Source organism: Chaetura pelagica, unplaced genomic scaffold (assembly GCF_000747805.2).
Source record: "Chaetura pelagica isolate M959 unplaced genomic scaffold, ChaPel_1.0 scaffold103, whole genome shotgun sequence".
In the NCBI taxonomy this organism is placed as follows: Eukaryota; Metazoa; Chordata; class Aves; order Apodiformes; family Apodidae; genus Chaetura; species Chaetura pelagica.
In genome coordinates, this window is record NW_009953004.1 from 2,889,774 (window position 1) to 2,900,240 (window position 10,467).

A 10,467-nucleotide genomic window follows, 5' to 3' on the forward strand; every position below is an offset into this window, starting at 1 on the left:
CTTCCCAGCGATCGGGCCAAGGCAGGGGGGCTCCCACTGCTGCTGCTGCTGACCAAGGCAGGCAGCAGCTTGATTTCTGTGGAAGTCCTTGGAAAAATGGCTGAGGTTGGTTGCTCCTCTCCCTTTGGAGATGGCTGTGTGGCCGTGTGTGGCTGGCATGGTATGAAGCTGAAGGGCTTGGGAACCCCTCCCGTAACCGTGGGGGTGCAGCAGCAATAACTTGCAGCACTTGGTGTTGGCTGGGTGAGGGTGTGGGAGCACGGCCGGCCACAGTCCCAGAGGGAGGTGGCTGGTTTTGGGGCTCCCAGCTGCAAACTGGTTTTGTGGGGGTGCGTGGTTAACTGTGGGTGTCAGGTCCTGGGGTGCAGGAAGGAAGGGGCTTCCTCTCACCCAAGGACTAACCACAAGCTGTAACTTCATCTCTTCGCTGTTTGCTTTCAGTCCTTCGTTTTTTCCAACAGAGTAGGAAAAGTGAAAAGTGGGAAGGGGGTTGGGGTCTTTGGAAAACACTGGGGTGTCTGGTGGGCTGAGCCTTCTTCTCTGCCCCCCATGCCTGCGTTGTGGGGGGCTGTAGTTTACTCCTTTCTGTCCTGCCTGGGGATTCATCTGCATGACAATTAGCAGGGCTTGGCGGGGAGGTTTTGCTCTGCGGTTCCTTGGGCATATTCCTGCCGCTTTCCCTTCCAAATGGGCGTCCAGCCGCCGCCGTGGCCCCTGCCAAAGTAATTCTTTGCTTTGGAACCAGGAGACGAAATCTCCTCTGTCGTCTTTTGGAGGGGTCAGGGAAGGAGTGGGAACCCTGCTGATCCAACCTTGTTCCCTTTTAACCTGCGTATCCCTCTCTCCCCCTCCCGGCCCCCCTGTCCTCCGGATGAGCGGGGCCGCAGCCAGGGCACTGGTGGCCAAACCAAAGCCAAGCTGAAAAGACACTGAGGGGGGAGCCTGATCCACTTCTGCTGGATCCTTTAAAGCTGCAGCATCAGGGTTGGGGTCCGGGATGCTTCTGGGGCTTTTCGCAATGGCTGCCGGGGTGCTGGGCTCTGCTTCTCACTGCCCTCCTCTTTCCTTGGCTTGTTGGTTGGTTTTGGTTTTTTGGGGGGATGGTGGTCACAGCTGCAGCATCCAGCTGCCAACCTCTGGAGGGGCAACCAGAGTGGGGGGCCTGGACTGCGGGCAGCAGAAAGAGGGTGCTCACTGCCCACCCCCCTCAGCCCCCACCACCGCTGCCTGCGCCTCATTGTCTCACTTCTCTCTCCATTCCTACGCCAATTAAAGAGCCGTGTTGCCATTCATGGCCCTTATGGTTTTGTTCAGTTGTCTGTCAGCTCTTGTCAAGCCCTGTCCCCTTCCCCTCCCCCGTTTTCAAAAACAAAACCCCTGACAAACCCCCCTTTGAATCCCCTCTTACCTCACTCCCAGCGTGGGGCCCCATTGACGGGGAGATGCCGGCGGGGGGGCTGCTCCCCATGCCGCCTTTGTGGGCCCCCCCGGCCTCCCTGCTTCTTGACAGCATTAATTAGATAACTCTGCTCGTCTTTATTTCTCCAAGGGGAGATGTGTTCTCCAGGGGAGAAAAAAAACTTTTTTTTTTTTTTTTTTTTTTTTTTTTTTTATTCCTGGCCAAGCCCTTGGTTCTGTCACTGGTGGAGTTGGTTATTGTGCTGAAAAATAATGAGTTTGCAGAGGGGTGTATGGGGTGGGGAACGAGCCTGGGGAACCCCAAATGCTTGTTTTTTCTGCCCAAATAGGCATCTGCACCCCAAGCTGGTGTTGGCAGCAGTCCGGGGTCCCCAGAGCTGTGGGCCACGGGCTGCTGAGAGCGCTGCAGGTGGCAGCAGCAGCCTGCACCAGTGCTCTGGCCCCACTTAAATATGCTCAAAAATCCCTCAATTATCAGCTTTTTGGTTTTGTTTTTTTTTTAAACCCCTCCTTTGCCGGGTTTGGATTAATCTCATGTGTTTGTGTGATTTGGGTGCAGTGTCTGAAGGCACTGGGTGCTGCACATGGGAGTGGGAAGGTGGAGCAGCACGTGGCTTCTTGCGTTCATGCCTGGCTCCTGTGAGGGCTGTGAGCCTTCTTCCTCCTTTTCCTCCTCCTCGGGGTGCTGAGGTGGTCAGCAACCATCCCCTTAAATGGTGGATGAGCTCTGGGAGTCATCCTGGCCGAGCCCCTGAGGGGACAAAGGAAAACGTTGGCCCTCTTGTGCAGCCACCTTCATTTGGCAGCCCCAATGTGGTGGTGGGCTGGGGGTCCTCCCTCATCCCCCACCACCCACAGGCATCATCTCCATCCGTGAGGGAGGCAGCGAGCACCCAGGCAGGGTGCTGGGGATGCTTGAAGCCCTGAGATCCCCACCCCGTGCAGGGGGCACCAGGCAGCTGGGGGGCTGGCACAGGGATCCCTCAGCAGCGGGTTCCTGCACCAGTGGTTTCTGCGGTGGCTCTGCTATTGCTGGTGCATGCTCTGGCCTCTGTGGGACCCAGCCCAAAGCCACCCAACCTCTGCTGGGTGTTTGTGGGTGGCTGACGGGCCGTGGTTGGGATGGGTAGGAGGAGAGGCAGCTGGCAGCACTTCTGTGCCACGGGAGGGGATGGTAGAGCTTTCTCCTTGGGCTCCCTGCCCAGCTGGGTGCTTTGGTGTCAGCCCTGGTGAGCCAGCGCCGTGGGGCTCCATCGCTCTTCCTCCTTGAGGCTGGTGGGGAGTCTGAGGCTGGGATGTTCTCCGTTGGCTTGTGCCTTCACCATGCTCTTAATTACCAGGGTGGCTCGGGGAGAAAGCCCTTCCTGCAGCCCTGCTGCTGAGTCACCAGGGCCAGCCCCGGCTGCTGCCGGCCATGGGGACAGGGATGTCCCTGGCTGTGGCCACGAAGGTGTGGCTGGCACCCTGTGGCACCCACGCCTGAAGCCTGGCTGCTGACCCGCTTTTTCTGCAGTGTCCTCAGTGACTGGAGCCCTCTTCTGCTCAGTTTCTTCTGCTGGTGATGACCATGGTGTAGCCATGGCTGGAACCGCTTGGCTCCCCATGCAGAACTACGCTGCAGTTCTGTGTTTTCATGGTGAAACAGGTTCTTTCTGGTTTTCTCTGTTTGCTAATCAGGTACAACTGGGCCAACCCTCTTTACATGTTGTAAATGTCTTGAGAGTTCCAGCAGTGACTGTGCAGCTTCTGAACAAAGGCCCAGGAGCTGTGGTGGGGTCTCCTGCTTCCTGCCCGGGTGAGCAGCTCTGTGCAGATGAGCGAGATGCCCTCTTGGCCTTCAGTGATGGAAGCTGGTGAGGGAGAGTTATGATAGAAGGCCTCAAATACAAGGCTGGTAGTTATTAGCCCTGTGTTGGAGTAGCCTCCTGGCATGGCCCAAGCCACTGGCTTCCCTGCAGAGAGGTGCTGGGAGCCAAGATGGGGCTGGGTTGGCTCCTGAGCATGCACTTGTTTGCGCTGACTTAAGCATCATGTATTTTGGGGCAGAGGGAGGTATTTTGGTTTCTTTTTACTCCTGCAGCTGGTGTTTCCTTGCTTTCTGCTTAATTTGAACCCCAGCTTGACCGTGACCTTGAGTTGGTCATGGTTCAGAGCTTACCAGGGTACCAGTGCTGGTGGGGGCACTGGCTCCAGCATCTTTTAGGTTCTCAGAAAATGACACATCCAGAAAATGGCACCTGGGGAGGGTCACTTTGGGGTGTGGGAGGGTATTTTTGCCCTCCTGTGACAAGCCTGTTGTATAGCAACAGGGGGGTTTTGGGGAGCAGTGGAGTTAGAAAATGGCATCCTGGTGCAAGGGGGCTGGGGGTGCGGGTTGCCATGACAACCTGTTTATGCCTCACTGATGTGTCGTGTAAATCCGTTTGGAAACGAGAAGGGCCTTTTGTCTTTGGGAGGGTTGAAAGAGCCTCATTAAACCCGAGATGTGGAGAAAAGGGCCTTACAGTGTGTGTCTAGGAGAGGGACGGGATGGGACAGCCCTGTGGGGTGGCTGTGGGGACAGCAGGGGGCCTGGGGGGGGCTGGGGGCTGGAGGGTGCCCTTGTGAATAGCTGAAAAATCTCTCTTTGAGCAGCGGAGGGCAGAGGAGCAGAGGAGATGTGAGGCTGCAGAGTTACCTGACATTGCTGGGCTCTCTGCTGACCACCTCAGCTCCGAGAGGATGCAGCAGAAATAGAAGAGGTCTGCGGAAGGGCAATGAAAATAATTATACATGGATTAGCAGGGGGGAGGAAAAAAAGAAAAAGATCGAAGGCTCTTTTAAAGGAGACTAATAATAGAAGAGAACATAAAAGAAGTGGGATCTAAAAGTGTGGGCATTTGCTTGCTCCTATTTACCCTCTGTGGCAATGATGAATAACTCGGCTGAAGAAGCGAGACAGGGACAGATACAGATGGGAGGGAGAAGAGAGCAGGGAACGTTTTTATTCAAGTTGTAATTAACTTCCTTTCCTGGATGTCTTTGTTCCCAAGAATTTAATGGGAGTCAAGAAGGAGAAAGGGTCCTGTGCCTCTGGGCACCAGCACAGCTCTGGGTTCTGCTGGTGGGCTGTTGAGTTAAGTGTGTAATTCCTGTGTTTTAGTTGTGCTTGGCTCTGGAGAGGGGAAGTGAGTTGAGTGCTGGGCTGGGATGTCCTGTGAGTCTGGCCAGGGAACCCCAGTGCTGTGCCAGGGTCGGTGGGCAGCCCAGCCCTGCCTGGGGTGTTGCCATGTCCTCATGAAATGGGTTGTCTTGATGCTCTAGGTTCAACGTTGCCAGGGGATCATGCAATTGTCCACGTCTGATAAAGCTCTTTAACTTCAGCCATGGTGCTGTGAAGGTACTGCCCAAGTAAGATCCTGGTGTTTGCTGCCAACCTCTTGGTGCCTCTTGCTTAGTGAAAATACAGGTTTTGGCAAATGTAGAGGTGGCTGGGTGTCACCAGAGGAGCTCTGGAGTGGTGGCTGGTGTGTGAGCTTGGGAGGAGCCTGCAGTGTGACCTGGCCCTGTGGCATCAGGGAGTCTGAAGGACTGCTCTGGGGACAGGACTGATTTCTTCTAGCCTGTGGCCAGGTGTCCTAGGCAGAGATAATCCCTTGAGCCTGGGCAGCTGTTGTGAAACAGGAGTGTTGTGTCCTGGGAAGGTGAGTAAGAAAGAGACAGAGGGGAACACTTTTAAGTTTCTGTGTGCTTGGGCACTGGTGAAGCTCTCGTGGGTTTGAGTGTTTTCCAGGAGAACACACCCAGTTTTATACACAGAGTTTTGACTTTTTACTGGATTCCTCTGGCTTGCTGAGCTGTTTTCTGTCCCTTTTCTGAGGTGATTCCCATCTGGGGTGAGCTGTGGTGGCTTGTGGGAGCTGTGGTCCTGCTGGGAGGACTCATATGCTGTGTTGGTATGAAGAGTTCTGCCAACGTGGTCTTTGGCTGCCCAGACAATGCTCTGCCAGGCATCTGCAACCTTCACTGCCAGAAGTAGATGTCCTCCTTGTAAGAGCTAGTTATTTTTGGATTTCTTTGAAGAAAACAGCATCTAGCATATGTCATCTTGTATGTATGTCAGCATTAATGCTGTAGAGCATCTTCTCCAACGAGAGGTGGTTGTTAAGTGTTGTTCTGTTTTCTGCAAAGCCTGGAATAAGGCAAGGAGCATTGTGTTTCTCAGATGTGATGCTGCCCTAAAGGTAGCTCACATGGTGCAGGGAGTGCCTGGGCTGAGTGGGAGACCAGTTGTTTGATAGTCTGTCAACCCATTCTTTTAAAAACCGACATTTTCAAGCAATTTTCTGGTCATGGCATGCTCAGCTCAGGAAGAGCTGAAGGACTGCTAGGGTGTTTGTGAAGGTGCCATGCATGACACTTGTGTTTGCAGCTATTGCTGTGAACCTGCTGGCTTGTCCATGGTTAACCATGGCCCAGTCTGCCAGCCTGTGCATGCCCACGTGGAGAAGAGGAGCCTGCATGGTGGTGTGTGTATGTGTGGAGGAGGGAGGTCTCATGCCCAGCGTGAGCTGTGAGCTTGCTCTGGCAAACTTCCATGGTTTTCCATCTCACCTCATGTTCCTGGGCTTGTTGAGCCTCTAGCAGTGGTGGGATGGAGCAGGTCATCCCTGTGTGGTGCTCACTGGAACCCGCTGGTTGCAGGAATCCCAGTGCTGCTGGAGCTTGTGTGGCTTGTGATCTGTCAGGCAGTTTGCCCAGAGCACCACTAGCCTCCCACACGGCTGCTCCTCCTCAAAGCCAAGGTGTGAACTTCTCAGCTGCTTGTGGAAAGACGACATCTCCTTGCCAGTGGTTGCACCAGGGCTTCCTGTCAGCCTTTGTGTCCTCCAGGGTGGATGCCTCTGCCGAGCCCACTCCACCATGTCCCACCACAGTTTTTTGGACCCAGAGTAAGGACTAACCCTCTGTGCTGGTGAGAGGTGGGGCTGCCCCATCCACAGGGGGTTGGGGTTCCCCACCAGCAGCCCTCCCAGCTCCAGGCAGGGGAGAGGCTGCTCTTTAATCCCATCTCTCTGCTCCAGCATCCCGGCATCCCGCTGCCAACAGAGCTCCCCTTGTTTACCCAACTCGGAGGAATCATTTTACAAGGCTCACAAATACCCTTTTCACCTTTCCCATCAGAAAACACCTCCCAAAACAATGAGGAAATTGGATGCTGCCACCTGATCGCTCCCGAGGAACCTGCAGGGCTGGGAGCTGGGGGCCAGAAGCTGGGGGCTACAGGGCCAGGGATGTCTGGCCGGGATGCTCCTTGGTGGCCAGCACGGCTCTGCGGGTGGGCAGCTGCAGGTGCCACCCAAAAGTCACCTTCAGGGACTTTTAAGTGATGAAGCTGCCGATAACCTGGGTGCAGTTTGCAGCAAGGGTAAAAAAAATTGTTCCTTTAAGCTTTGATGACTGGACTTAAATCTTTCCCACCACCTTTGACTCCAGGAGAAAGGATGCTGAGATGTTAATCTGTGAGCGGCTACCTGGTGGTAGTACCAGTGCTGAATGAATAAAAGCTGGAGCTGCCATCTTCCTCCCAGGTGCTGGGAGAAGGGAGGGGAAGGTGTGGGAGGGGGATGGACCCAACTGGGTGCTGGGTTGGGGTGCTGAGTGCCTGCTCATGGGCTTTCATGGTGTGCCTCCAGCACCTGCTATGCAGGATTAGCCCAGAGGGCACTGGTCACTGCTGGTGGGTCCATCTCCATCCCTTTGCAAGGGGTGTGCTGAGCCGGGGCAGATTGTAGGCAGGGGTCTGCTCACGTTCCAGGAGCAGGGTCCGTAACTAGGATTTCAGGAGGTTCCAGCTTGGAGCAGCAGCCATCCTCCCTCCTGCTCTGCTGGACTCAAATCTGTGTTGTCTGGTGGAGCGTGGGTCCAGGGCTGTGTCCCAGAGCATGTTATTGTGCTGCTGTTGATCTTAATTTCAGGGTTAAGGTTGAATTGAATTTGGGTTTTTCTTTTTTTTCACCTCCTCACCTTAAAACAGGGAAACCAGACTGTGATCTGTGGGGAAGACAGCAGATCCACCCCGCAATTACAGCTTGTTCTCGGAGGGCACAGTGAATTTCCCTGTTAATTTAAAAGAAGATCTGTTCATTCTTCCCAGTTAAGATAAATTTGAAGACGTGTCCTTGTAAAGACAAGTCAAGAGTGTAATTCTTTTTTTGCCTTCAACACAGTTCTGAAGGCAAATTTCTCATCCCCAGAACTTGCTGTAATCCTGCGTACGGGTGACTTGTGACAATTTCTGGCCCCTTTTTTCTCTGCTGTTCTCATGACAAATGTTTCTTTTCACCTTCTGTGTTTTAAATGAGAATTTCCTGGAGAAGTGGCCTCTCGTGTGATGGGAACTGTTGCCAATCTTCCCTAGGACGGCCGTCACAAGCTGTTGCTTGTGACAAAACGACATGTTTTTGGGGAAAAAATGTCAGTGTGCAGTTAAGAGCTCCAAGAGCAATGAGAGAGGTGTTACACTTCAGGGGTTTCTCATCACCTCTTGGCTGGGAAACGGCCTTGCTTTTAGGGAAGAGAGGGAGGACAGTAAGGGGGGAATGAAGGAGAAAAAAATCAGGGAAATTGGAGGACAAAGGGTAAAAGGTGTGTGTGTGGGCAGGAATGCAGCTGCGTTGGAGGGAGCAGCCTGAAAGCCCTGTGCAGAGCTGCCTCTGTGTGCCATCAAGTGCCACCTGCTTTGGCTGGTGGCTCAGTCTTGCTCGATGTTGGTGCAGGAGATGTGGAAAATGTTCCTGGGCTAATTCCCAAGCAGAAGCTGTGTGCTTCTGAAGCTGAGACTGGAGCGTTCATGGAAGAAATATGACTCATAACAAATAAACCAAACACAGACCTCCTTTCTGGATGTTCTGAGATGAAGAAGTGCCAGCAGGATGTGGTGCTGGGATGTTCTCAGCTCTCTTTATTGCTTTATGGTCTCTCCCCTGCTTAAAAATCAGCTCAACCTGATCCCAGACTGTGCTGTCGGTGCCGGCTGCTGTCGTGTGGATCACTTGGTTTGCAAGCGTTAGCCAAGCAGGTGTGATAGATCCTCCTGGTGTGGAGATGGGGGCTGGATAGGAGCCTTCCCCAGCTCCGGCGTTGTGAGACATCTGCTTTCCTTGTTTGTGGCTTCCTCTTTGGCATCTTTGGGGCAATAGAGAGAGCTGGCAGGGGCTGGAGAAGGGAATTTGAGTCACTTGGGAGTCTTGTGCCAGAAAGGCTCTGACTCAGCCCAGCCGTGGAGAAACGAGTGTGGGATCCAGCTGCCTCTCAGGGTGGGAACCCTTAAGCGAGTGTGCAAGTGTTCACTTGTGCTGTGTGTCTGCGGCCAGGGAGGGTGAGCAAGGGGAGGGAGGGGCAGGGGCTGCTCCCCATCTCCTGCTGCTTTGCTCCTGGGATTGCACCAGGGCCCTGGCTGCGGATGGGGGAAACCTCCACTGCTCCCCAGGCTTTGGAAGCACTGGAATGGCCAAGGGCTGCCTGACCTCCTTGGTGACATCTGGGTGAAGTGTGGCTCACCTGCTGGCAGCACCAGGGATGGAGCCAGGCTCCAGCAGCGTTCCCTCAGGCTGCTGCAGCACCTTCCTTTAGAAATCAGGACTCCCACAAAGCCCAGTTGCTCCCTGCAAGCTCAGCCACGGTGCTACTGGTGCTGGGTTTGGGATCATCCTCCTTGGTGCTTCTCCAGGTACTGCTGGAGCTGGTGTGATGGAGGCAGAGCCACAGCCAGGCAGGGAGGGTGGGGTAGACAACCTGACTGTCACTTCTGGAGCAGCGTGGGTGACAGTGGCTGGTGACAGGGACCATAGCCATGTCCCTGTCCCTTGCCTCCACTCATGGGGCTAGGCTGGGTGGGTGCCAGGGCTGCGCCCTCTGAGCTGATGGAGAGATGCAGCTGATGTCTGTCTGTCCGTCCATCCGGGCTGTCCCTCCTGCTGTTAGAGCTGGCACGGATCTCTTCATCTCCGCAGCCTTTGCCAAGGGCACTGGGGTGTGGGTGGGCTCAGGCTCCTCCCAGCCTGGTGGGTCGGCATGCAGATCTGCCTGGGGCTGGGGCTGCTCGGGGGCTGCCTTCTGCTCCCTGCCTTCTTGCTAAGACTTGTACCAGAGCCACGGAGCAGGTTGGTCTTGTGTGTTTGATCTTCCTCCCGTGGTGCCTGCAGCCTCGGCTGGTGCAGCTGGCTGGGGGGAGGTGTCCCTATGGCCCTGTCCCCCCATCCCACTGCTGGGGTGGGATGGGGCAAGGACCTGCCATATCTGGGGGTGGGAAGGGAGGGCTCAGGTGTGCTCCTGCCAGAGCACATGCTTCAGTTTTTGCTGTGCCCAAACGGTGCAGGGACTTGTAGCAGAGAACTTTGCGGGAACATCCATTCCCGCCTTATCTTCCATCAAGAACACGTTACGTTGCCTACATCAAAGTAGATGATCTGCTGGTTCCCTCCATATTGCCCTCATCCTCTGCTTCACACTTAAAAAAATAAATTAAAAAAATAAAATCAAGAGTATTGCTCCACAATAATGAAATCTGAGTGCTAATTATCAGCATATTGCCTTCCTTCCCTTCGCAATGCCCTGCCTTCCAGCCTCAAATAGCTTTCCTCCCTCCTTGCTCCTCTCCATCCGGTCCTCCCACGCTCCTGGGCAAGCCGTTGAGCCCAGCCTGGTAGAAGTTGTCCTGCAGGATGCTTCCCTCCTTTCCATTTAAGGACAGGAATTCCTCAAGGAGCCAGGGCGTGGAAGGGATCCCTCCCTGCACCCCATTGTCAGGACTTCTCCCCATGCCTAATTATCACCTGTCCCTGCAGGAAGCTCCTTGCCTGGCCGTCGGGCAGAGCTGTGGCGTGGCCAGCCCGCCTGCTCTGCAGCCCTTTGTGGGAAGACCCCATTCCCTTTGGGATGCCAGGCTTGGGTTTGGGAAGGATGCTCGGCCTCGTGGCGGCAAGAGTTCTGGAGAGCAAGGCTAAACCAAACCAGCCCCTGGTTTGGTCTGTGGGAGCCTGCACCAACTCCTTGCACATGCAGTGA